Source organism: Crocuta crocuta, unplaced genomic scaffold (genome assembly GCF_008692635.1).
Source record: "Crocuta crocuta isolate KB4526 unplaced genomic scaffold, BGI_CrCroc_1.0 scaffold716, whole genome shotgun sequence".
NCBI lineage: Eukaryota > Metazoa > Chordata > Mammalia > Carnivora > Hyaenidae > Crocuta > Crocuta crocuta.
In genome coordinates, this window is record NW_027527389.1 from 294,902 (window position 1) to 307,332 (window position 12,431).

At 38.2% G+C, this 12,431-nt stretch overlaps 1 protein-coding gene across 2 annotated transcripts in view; it reads left to right on the forward strand.

Annotated features, from left to right (window-relative positions):
* The window catches only part of LOC144222098 (neuroligin-1), a 654,622-nt gene that overhangs the window by 29,382 nt on the left and 612,809 nt on the right, over nucleotides 1-12,431 (forward strand). The window lies entirely within an intron of this gene.

Here is a 12,431-nt window from a genome sequence, read left to right on the forward strand (position 1 = left end):
GCATATCTCCTTCTGATTTGGATCCCTGGGCCTTTCAGGAATAGATATGCCCCTGTGAAGGGGCTCTTTGGAAAGAGGAATGCCTGTAGCACGTGCTAACTGTGCATTCCTGCAAAGTTCCCACTCACCCTCTTCCTCAGTTTATCATCCTCCCAGACAGTGAGCAGTTCAGGCCTCAGTTTGTAGTTCTCAACTGTCATCAGAAATATTGATTTTGTCCCTTTGGCACAATAATTTACAGGCCAGGCAGAGCCTGAGTTTTCTGACCTGTCTTTAAGCTAGGTAACCAAGGAACCCGCTAGTGCTGTTGGCCTGTGCCCAGGTCCCCACCATCACACACCCCCATACCCNCAGTCAGTTGAGCATCCGACTTCGGCTCAGGTCATGATCTCATGGTTGGTGGGTTCGAGCTCCGCGTCGGGCTCTGTGCTGACAGCTAGCTCAGAGCCTGGAGCCTGCTTCAGATTCTGTGTCTCCCTCTCTCTCTGCCCCTCCCCCACTCGTGTTCTGTCTCTCTCTGTCTCTCAAAAATAAATAAAAAAAATTTTTTTAAAAGAAAAAATAAAAAAGTGGGGGGAAGTGAGATTTTATTTTTGTTCATTAAAAAAAAGGTTGGCAGTCATTTATTTAAGGAATTAACTTTGTTTCCATTAAAACTAAAATATGTGTAAATTTGGATTCTGAAGAGAAAAAAAAATTCTATAATGACCGTTTAAAATATTTTGTATTTCAATTCACTCTGAAAGGCCAAGGATGAGATTTGAGATTTTTCTGTTGCTATAGTGTAAAGATTCTGGGCCACCTGTGCAGCTCAGCAAAGGTGTTTTGAGGGGAAAACAAACAAACAAACAAAACCCTGTAAAATGTTTATGGGTCCTCAGATTGTTATTAATTAGAATCTTTGGCTATCAGAATGATGCTTTTCTCTCTTTCTCTCTTCTTCTTTTTGCTGTCTGTCTCTTCCTCAACCTCTCCCTCTCTCCCTACCTCTATCCCCCTCTTTATTAACTGATGTTGGTTTACTCTAGTTTGTGTTCTGTGTCCAGAAGACAATGCCTTAAATTTCCTACATGGCCATTCCCCGTCTCTCTCCTGAGTCTACATAGGCAAAACATCTATGTCCAGAACTACTGGAGGCTCAGTTGGGTGGGACAGATTTATTCTTTGCCCTCAGGGAGCTTCCTTTGTAATGAGATCCCACCAGTAACAAGAAATCTGATATTTTTGTTGGTGGCCGTGTCAGTATTATCAAGTAAATGTAAGCCTCATTTGTATTAAAATCTCAAAACCAAACTTGAAAATGGCTCTTTCTGTTTGGGGGGGGGAGGGAGGTAATGATGCTGATATTTGGCACTGTGTTCCCTATAATAAAACATTTAATTAAATCTTCAAATGTGTACGGCGCACAAAATATGCACATCAGAATAAAACACATCAGGCATAACCAAAACTATAATTATATCAGTCCTGTGCCTGAGCCCACCTCCATTGCTCTGCCAAGAAGCAATGCTTTAAAACTTTCTATCCGTTATTAAAAAAAACAAAAACAAAAACAAAAAAACAAAAAAACCCAACTCCACTGTACCTATACAAGTCTCTGGAAAGCTTGAGAATGCTTTGACTACTGATACAGCAGTTGCTGAGTTACTGGGCTACAGGCTGTCTCTGCTGAAGGTAAATTAACAGCCTCTCCACTGTAGCTCTTCCCACACTTCTGTTGAGTATCTTCTCTGTGCAAAGCTCTGTGGTAGGCCCCAGACACACAGGGATAAAAGAAGGGCCTGAAAGGGCTGCCTTCAAAGCACTCGCTAACTCTTGCGGGTAGCGGATTCATAAACAGAGAATAGCAAGGTAGTAAGTGCCCTGAGGAATGGAAGCAGAGGGCATGATGGGGACAGATAGGAGAGGTGTCTATGGTTTAGAGATGTTTTGTGGTAGAAAGTTGTCCCTGATGTGACCACTCAGTAATAAATATTGTCATCCTTCAGTGCCTTCAAAGGCTAGTGTGGTGTGTGGGACCATTTTATTGAGTTACTGTAGATTAAAATATTTCTGTGTTTATTTAAAATGTGTGTTTGTTTGTGTGTTGAGAGGTATGTGTGTATGTATCTCCATGTGTCTCCTCCTCTTTGCCGGGTATCAGTTGCCTTCTGTTACTGCTCTCACTTTGCCAGGCTGTAGAAACACTACCTGCCCACTTCTGAGGTGCTTAAAACTGTCATGGGCTGGAAGACTGAGCAATCAAACTTTTAAAAACACACAAACAAAAAACTTGTTTGTGAAAGAAAACCAAATAGACTTAAAATAAGTGTCTGCACTATGAGTAGTCCATAACAACTTAAATAATTTTTTAATTTTTTAATTTCATATTCTGAATAAATGAAGCTGCTTAAGAGGTAGCTTCCGAGTACATGAGGTAAACACCCCACATATTGATTTTGAAGCTGATTGTGCTTTACTAGTAGTGAAGCTATAGGACCCAACCTTTTCTCTTCACAGAGTAACTTCTCGGAGGTCTGTACACACTTTGCTTACCTCTGATACTCAGGACATTACAGACATTGTCTTTTCATCCTGGTGCACCTTTTTCCTTCTTTTCCACTTCCCTCAGCTTCATCTGGAACCTCCATCATTTCTTGTCTGAGCCATTACAATAGCCTCATACCAAATCTTTTCATTTCCATTCCTGCTCCTGATTTCCATTTCCCATATGATGACCCCATGAGAGCCCTGCCCACTTCTGCAATCTCCTTCCATATATTTCCCCCTTGCTCTCTACAGTCTAGCCTTATTGATCTCCTTTTGTGTACCAATCTCTATCCTACCTCAGGACCTTTGAACTTGCTGTTCCTTCTAACTTGAATATACAGCATCTACCTCTTTTCTTGTCTAGGTCTTACAATTCAAGTCTTGGCAAATTGCCACCTTGTCAACCTTTGCTGAGTACTCTGTTAAGGCAACTTCTTTTCACTCAGGTATTCTTTGATGTACCCAGGATTATTTCCTTATTACATTTTATCTCCATATGAAATTATCTTGTTCATTTAGGTGCTTACATATTTACTCTCTGTCTGCCCCAGAAGAACATTTTTCTTCTTCACTGTTATATCCCCTGTACCCATAAGAGATTCAATAAATATTCACCGAAAACATAAGCAGCCTTAAGAAACAATGCACTTTGCTGGAGAAAGCCTTCATCGCGTACCATCTGCATTTATTTGAGTAATACTACACCTGCTATCGTTTCTCACCAGACATAGCAGGTAAAAATATATTCTATTCCTCTCTGCTCTGCAATCACTGTTTGTTTATGGCTCCCAAAATGAAGAAAATTTCAAAGCCAACATCGGAGTCCTTAACTAAGAAATAACAGTGTTCAGTGGCTCAGTGTCTGACAGATCTAACCTGGACTCTGTTGCAAGGGCCCTCAGGGCCGAGTGGCTGCCAACAGCCGAGGCTCTTGGCTCTCTGCCTGTGCACGTTACTGCCAGCCTTATTGCCTCTGCACTGAATTTATATTTTAATACGGGACGCCAACAACGCATTTGTGTAATAGAAGCACAGAGAATGATTTCCCTTTTCCAGGCCAGAAGCTTCATTTTCCCTTCCCACCTTCTAATTTAATTTCCTTTTCCTCTTACCTAACTCCAGTTTCCCCCTGCTACAAATATATCTTCTGTTATAATTATTTTACTTTCTTTGTCCTTGTTATACCATCTACCTTTGTGATAGAATTTCTTGCCAGTGTTTCTGCTAAGGCATGTCATTTGGGGTTACTAAACAGGCAGAATCTGAGTACTAAAGGATCCAAGAAAATGTCTAACTGGCTTTGTTTAAAGGATTTTCTATATAGCATGAAATAGTTTATTCAGTGGTCTGTGCTCATGATGTAGCCTTTAGTTGTTTCAGATCACCATTAGCATGTACATGCATCCAGAAGGTTGATTTGTTCTTTTCTTCTTTTATTAGATATTAACAACCACCAGCTTTCCCAAGAAAAGCCAGAAATCACATTAGAAAATGGGGCACATAGGAGAATGAGACCTTATTGTATGTATAACACTAGAGGCAGAGCTTGTGAAACATGGTTGGTGCCCAATAATTGGTTGGTAAATGAAGGAATATTTTGAGCATGACAGATAATGGGCAGCTTAGATTTCTATGCTACATGAAAAGGCCACTGGCATTTGTAGTAGACAGTGGAAGCTAGGTCCTGAGCAGTTCAGAGTGGAGAGGTATAGTAAGAGCATTGCAGACCTATAATCCCTTAATTTAGTTGTAAGAGACAAATCCAGCATAACAGAGACTAGATCTATGTCTCCAGACATATTGCGTAGCTGATGGAGAAGAGAAGGTTCGATTCCTGGCATGGTTGGCTTCATGGGAGTGTGATGTGGACAGTCATACTGACCCCTGTGCTGAGAATGGCTTCATACTTAGCTAAATGTTCCACTGTCACCATCTTGAAATTCATATTTATTTTTGAACAAGGGATCTTACATTTTCCTTTGGCACTGGGCCCCACCAATTACATAGCCAGTTCTGCTTCCTCTTTCACTGGCATTTCCCCCATGCTGCATACCGACTGATGTTCATACGATTCTGAAAGACAGTAAAACAGAAACCCTCTGTGCATGTTGGAAAGTTCGGTTAAAACTCTCACCTAAACACCAAGAACATTTGTGTTTGTACCCTTGCAGTCCCCTTCACATTTAAGGGGAACAAAAGAGACCATGTAGTAACTGGGGGAAACAAAAGGTCTGTTTTTCTATTATTTCTATTTTTATGCATTTGTTCATTGTCTCACAAAATGGTTATTGAGTGTCTGGTATGTCCGACAGACTATGCTAGACACTAGCAAAAAACAACAACTAAACATGGTGTTTACCCACAAGGGGCATGCAAGGGATAATAAAAATAATAATAACTATTCTTATAGCTACCTACCTTACAATACCTACCGTACAATATTTACCAAGGACCAGCCCATTGTTTTAAGGGTTTTATATAGTAGTTTACTTAATTCCCACAAATGTCCTGTGAAATTATTACTATTAATATCCTTACTTTACTGATGAGAATTGTGATTCTTAGATAAGTTACATAAACCGTACAGATTCCATAGCTAGAAAGTGGCAAAGCCAGGATTTAAAACCAGGTAGCTTAACTTTGTTGACAGTGCTATTAGCCACGAAGTGCAACAAATGTTAGAGGTGCTATGAGGTAAGGAGGCAAAGATTATGCATTGTAGGAGGCTGCCCAAAAGAGGGAATTACAGTTCTATCTTGGAGGGAGCTGGTGAGGAAGGTTTTGTCAAACTCCTCTTGCTTGAAATGGACTGTGCAGCATGAGGAAGTGGCCCATCCACTGAAGAAGAGAATGGATTGGGATGAAGTGGGAGGAGCTGGCCTAGGAAGATAGCAGAGAAGTAAGCCTGGAGCTCTAGGCAGCTCCCAAATCTTGTGTCTGAGAAGCTTGAATGTTTTATATAGGGAAGTCATTAAAATTTTTAAGCAAAGACTTGACATGATCAGATAATCACTATAGAATATTTCTCCAACAACATTATAAATTATAGAATCCAAGGATAAAAAGTCACAGTAGAGACCAGTAGAAGATTACTGCAGTGGTGTGTGAGTGAACCTGAGGGACTTCCCAAGGACAATGGCTGAGGACTAGAAAGGAGAAAATGGAAGATAAGAGATGTGTTTTCGGCAGCTCAACAGGATTGAGGAGTGGCAGAGGAGAGAGAGAGAAATGGGGAGAAAAGCTTCAGAAAACAAATCAAAGGACTGGACGGAATACTAAACAAATTTTTAATCTTTCCTGTGACAGGTTAAGGTAAACTCTTGAAGATAATGCCACATATATGTGTTTATGTTACTGAGTCATCTTTTAAAAATAGACCTTGAGGAAAAGGTAAGTATGTCAGAACAAGACAGTGACAGGTGACAAGAATGTGTGGCTATGAGATAGAGGAAAGAGTCATAACTCTGTAACCTACCTTTGACTGGGGCAGGCTTGAAAATGAGAAGGGAGACATACATAGACAGCAACTCACAAAGTGTCAACTGGGGAGAAAGCAAAATCATCTAGCAAAATGTAAATTGCTTAAAAGAACAGACAAGTGCCTAATTTATGTAGATTTGTATTAATGACTAGACAAATGAACATAATTTTTCAGAATAGTAGTAACTCAGAAAATACATGTTGATTGAATTCAACATGTATTTTTGGTCTTTACTATGTGGCATGCTTCATGCTAGGTATTGGAATACAAATCCAGTCTGTGCATGTTGGTAACACACATAGACACACACACTGAATTCAGTACTTAACGTGTAATATGAAAGCAAAGTGTAAATAATCAAATATATATATATATATATATGCTATATATACTATATATATACTGTAAGACTAGAGAGGTTATTAGGGGGGCTGAAATGTTATAAATCTTCATAAAAATGCAGGAACTCATTAATATGGGTGTGAATCAGCAAAGTTTGTTAAAAGAGGTAGTAGTTTGGATCAGCTCTGAAGGGCTGGTAGGCTCTCAGAAGGTAGAGGTATAAGGGCTTTTGTCTAGCCAAAGGAAAGGTATAACAGTTAGCAAAGTCCAGGGACAGTAAGTGTCCAATTACTTGGATCACAGAAAATATTGAATTGTGATGAAATATCAGTTGTGAAATATTAGAAGGTCAAGGTGTGTGGTTTTACTATCAACTAGTATACATTAATAATTTGTGTGTGTGTGTGTGCGCGCGTGTGTGCAAGGGATTATGATAATAGGAAGTGTGGTTTCCAGAGGATGCAAGAAATAGGAAGGGTGAAAACTAATTCAATTGTAGGAAAGAAAACTAGATATGAGGCAATGGCCGTATAGTTCATATGAAAAGTGGTAACAATGGCAATACAAAGATGATGGATTGGGGAGACATTTCGAAGCAGAATTAGCAGAATTGGAAACTGATTGCAAACACACAGGGGTGGACAGTGAGCAAGGAAGTACTGACAAGGTCTAGGGCAGATTGGAGACTATATGGTCTGGAGGAAGGTGATGCTGTTAATAAATCATACTTCCGGATCTGCTCAAGGGATAGACGAATGTGTGAAGGTTTCAGCAAAAATTTATCTTGTGAATGAATTTATCCTTTTATTTATTCTTATCAATTGGAAGGTGTAAAAAAGGCTATGCCTTTGTCATATGTCCAAATGCACACACACACACACACACACACACACACACACACACACACACACACAAATGCTCTGAAAAAAAAATCCTACATTCATTTCTTACCAAAGAGGAGAAAAAAGATGATGTATCTTCTGTACAAAAATTTCTCTATTGCTGTCATTTCTGAGCTGTGTATAGCTCTAGATTTCCAAAAGAGAAATGAATAGGGTACATAATACTTCTCTCAGAAAAAGGCCACCCACTGCCGTAGTGTGTGAGTGTAATTCTCACTGACAAGCCAAGATTGAAGAATGTATACAAGGCCAATTGCACAGACTCAGTGTGTTTTTCCAGCTATTTAACTGTTCACATCAAATGCTGTGTTTATTTGCATGGAAGTGGAATGGACCCAAAGAACTTGAAAGCAGCAAAGCCACATACCTTGCTGTGAGAAGTACAGATGGGACTGGTGAGGCTTTTACTTGAGACTTATACACCTAGATCATTAAAACCGCATAAACCTCACAGAAAGACTGAGAATATGGAATGTGGGACATCAAGTAGAAAATTGTCTAAAGCAATGGCAAGAACATCTGACAAGATCAGAGCATGATAGAATGTGCAAATTGCATTTTGATGCTGACCTGCTGGAAGAAGAGAAATAGTCCCAGGCAAAAGAGAGGTAAAATATCAAACTTATTTTGAGATTCTAGGGAAACAAAATTTACATTTGTCAAGCCATCATGGGGATCACTTTTCTTCTTATGATTCAAGTAGGCAAATTACTTATTTGGGTAATTTCTGAAAAAGAAAAAAAGAGAACAAAGTTACTAACTGACCCAATTAGTAAACACAGCAAGTTGCCATATTTCCTGCCCAATAACAGATGCAAACCTTAGGGGAGCTGCACACTGCTTTCCAGATCATTGAACAAATGACTTCTTCAGTGCACTAATTATGCTGAAAGAGTTAAAAGAGCTTCTAACTGCATTCTGCACCCAAGGGAGTGTTGAGTCCCAGCGAGGCTAAGCTAAATGAAGAACCACCCTATGACTATTCCTGAAGCCAAAAATGCCAGCATCCTGTCTCATCACTATTCTGCAGCAACATATGATACTTATTCCTCACAGTCTACCTTGTTAGCCATGTCCATGTTGGTGGCCTGCCTCTACTATGACTTCCACATGAAACCTCAGTGAAGGTTAGCATTGGTGAAGGTTGAATGCTTCTTGTGTATTCTGTCCTTAAAGTGCTTTGGCATGGAAATCAACAATACTGAGTAGATGTTGGCAGCAAAGGTAACCACAGACCTGTGTCATCAACAAGCTTAGTCTGATGGGAAAGGAAGTTAGGATGGGTTACATATATAATGTAAATATAAAGGAATATGATAATTTTCATATAAGGCAAAAACACAGAGCCTTTGGAGGGCTAAAAGGGGAGAGGGATGATAGCTAATCATGAATGTGTGTTTGATGCATTTAGAGAGTGGACCACCAGAAAATAATAGGATTGAAGGTGACCTGAAATAATGCAGACCTGTGATGGATAGATATAGAAGGAGAGATCTGCCAGGAAGAGAGAATAGCATGGGCAAAGGGAGGCATGGAGGTGGAGAAGAACAAAGGTGTGACTGTCAAATGGCTGGAGTTGGGCTGAGAAGGAGGGAATGAGTATCAGGAAGGAAAGATTGATTGGGACTTTTGTGAAGGACTTTGAATGCCCATGTTAGGATTTAACATTTAATTTGGTAGGCAAAGGGAAGCCACCAGATGTTTGTGCATAAGAGAGTGACATGATTAAAACTGTTTTAGGAAGATTAATTTGGCAGTTGTCTTTGGTTAGATGGATGTTGCAAGAGGTTGGTGCTTGGATAAAAAAAAGTGTCATCTCACAAGAAGTTGATCAGTAATTGTAAAAATATTATAAAGATTTAAATTTTCCTATGTCCCATTTAAACGGCTTCAAAGATTTGGCAATAAGGAGCATTATTAGCTTCCTTCCTTCCTTCCTTCCTTCCTTCCTTCCTTCCTTCCTTCCTTCCTTCCTTCCTTCCTTCCCTCCTTTTTTTTCTAAGAAAAAAAAGTATGCCAGAAGTACCAGTATGTAAGGTTAAAAAGGGAAATATGCTGGACCCTCTGGCTTTCTGTCTACATACCAGCTGAGGATAGAATGGTGGATGCAGGGTTTCATTTTCTGGCTCTGTCATTGCATTGCTGTGTGACCTTGAGCAAGTCACACTCTTTGGGCCTCAGTTTTCACTTGTGTGAAATGAGGGTTCAGGCTCCATGACATCTAGAGTCATTTACAGCTTTCACATTTTCAGAATCTTTATAGGAACAAAGTGATTTGCAATGGATAAAAGGGTTAATGTCTGTCTGCATTTTATGCAGCCTATTTCACTGACTCCCCAAGAACTGTAGTGAGGAGCAGGAGTTGAAGATTCCAGTTCATGCGTGGATTTAACTTCACATGAGGTTGATTCATCTGTTGAAGCAGTTTGAATACCATCTTATTGTTTTCTTGTCATGATACTCTTGCTTGTTTTTCCCTGTTTCCAAGAAGCTAAACTTTTGCTGATGCATGCTTCCATGTCCTACAGTGAATTAAGATACATTTTCTTCTTTATATTTAAGAAGACTTAGAATACCAGTTTAAACAAACTAGTCATCATGTAATATTGGTATATCTTAGTTTCATGGGAAATAATTTAAATCAGCTAGAAGTGCTATGTAATGCTTTAAAAATATGAATGCAAGACAGCTACCAAATGAAGTAAGAACAAACAGAAACTAATCAATGGGCAAATTAATTAATTTAATTAATTATAATAGAATGTAGAGAGTATTAAGGAACCAGTGGTAGTGTTTCCAACACTAATTTATAGATCATAAGTTGTCTGATTGTTCTTAATGAAGAAGATGATAAGGTTTATAATTTTCTCTTATATTCTATTCACTCTATTTGTATTTTTTTCTGGGGGCTTCCATATGGTTTTATAAAAGGCTTATGAGGACAGCATGATCAATATAATCCAGTGAGAATTTTAATGTTTATTTATTTATTTTGAGCAATGGAGTGCGAGCAGGGGAGGGGCAGAGAAAGAGTCTGAAGCAGGCCCCATGCTCAGCTTGGAGCCACTGTGGGGCTCAATCTCGTGGACCATGAGATCATGACCTGAGCCGAGATCAAGAGTCAAATGCTTAACCCACCTAGCCACCCAGGCGCCCTGCTACCCCCTCCTCCCTCAATGAGAATCTTGTACTCTACAGTAATTATCAGAGATTTCATACATGTCAGTTTGGTCAGAGATATAAAGAATGGGTGAGTCAAATATTCTTAACTCTACCTACTTACCATTTGCCTGATTCTAATTAGAAAGACATCAACTTTTTCTGGACTTGCTCTATTATGTTTACACAGCCTTTAGCAGAGTTTTAGTAGTCAGGGGACTGAGGCTACCACTGTTAAAAGTACTACTCCATCCACTTTTTTTTCTGATTTATTAAAAAAATGGACAGATGAACTGGAATGGTAAAGAGTTTGGGTAAAAGAATGACATTATTATAAATAGGAAAAATTTCCTTGTTGTAGGTTTTAGAGATAAGCTAATGTGAACCATTTTATGAGATGGTGGACACATTTTTTGTGATTATAGGTATTGAAAAGACTGTGCCTCCATACTCACACCACACCCCAACTCCCATGCTCCATTCTCAGTCCAGAGTCTGACGTGGGGCTTGACTTCATGAGCCTGAGATCATGATCTGATCCGAAATCAAGAATCAGACACTTAACTGACTGAGCCATCCAGGTACCATGATAAAAGAAGTCTTTTTAAGAAGTCCATAGATACAAATCAAATGACTTTTACCAGAGTTACTAGTGTGAAGAGCTCAGTACAAAATTAAAATAAATCCACTGTTAAGACTATGACTTGGTCATCATATGAAAGATGATAGAAACATCTTTGAAATTTAGCATGATTAATTTTTCTTGTAGCTAAGAAATACAGCTGTGGTAATTGAATTTATATTAACTTTATATCAACAATACAGTCGTATGAAGTCTCATCTCTGTTTATGGCCTTAGATTACTGCTAATAGAACTTTCTGCAGCCATAGAAAGACTATCTGCTCAGACCAATATGGTAGCCACTAGCTACGTGTGGCTATTACATACTCAAGACATGGCTAATATGACTGAGAAACTATTTAATTTTGTTTACTTTTTATTAACATAAATTAAATTTTAAGCAGCTACCTTTGATTAGTTACTACCATTTAAGGCAGTGCAGCTTGAGAATGAATATTAGTATCAATTAGTATAGATGAAAATCATCTACAATTTTCTAATATGAGTAAAAACTTAGTCTCTATAATTGTGAAGATTTTTGAATTTAGAAGATACTAGCTAATTTTTTATAAGAAAGGAACTTACTTTTCAAATGCATTGTGTCAAGTATGATTATTTTTAATTTCAGGGTTTTTTTATAACACTAAAATTTAACTAGCTCTTTGCAGATTTTTTTTTGCTGCAAATTAATTCTCAGTTTTTCAAAATTAAAACAAAGGCATTAAGAACAATTTTTTACATCAAGGATTATTTCATATATATATTCATATATATATATATATATATATATATAGCAAGTGTTCTTGTTAATATTTTCTAAGAGGTCTATAGAGTTAAGAACTTTTTGTTTGTTTCTGGAACTAATGTTTACAATATTTTCTTCCAAGGATATACACCAGGATGGGCCACATACCTCCTAGCTATTTTAGAATTGATCTCCCACAAATGAGTTAATCATAGGAAATACTTTGATTAGCTGTTTTTTAACTCTCAGCTTACAAACTTGTCACACAATTTGTTTTTAGATATTTTAAATTGACCATTATAACCATTGACTTTTCAAATCATTTTCTAAGACTGTGCTTATGAATCATAACCTATTCTTCATTTTTTGAAATCTAACTGTTGCTAAAAATGGCAAAGCTATCCCCCTGGGAAAGAAAGGTATATTTCCCTTGGTGTGTCTTGAAAGTCACTGACTGGGAAACAAAAACATTTCCATAAGACTGGCTCATGAGTAAACTGACATCATCAAAAGTTATGTCTTCTTTCCCTTTCTTTAGTTTCATTCCCCATGATTTTAAGTTGAACACGTTATAAAGAGGCATTTGCAATTTGTGATTTTGTAGAATATTATCCTCAGAGTCAGAATATATATTTTTTGAATATTGCATCA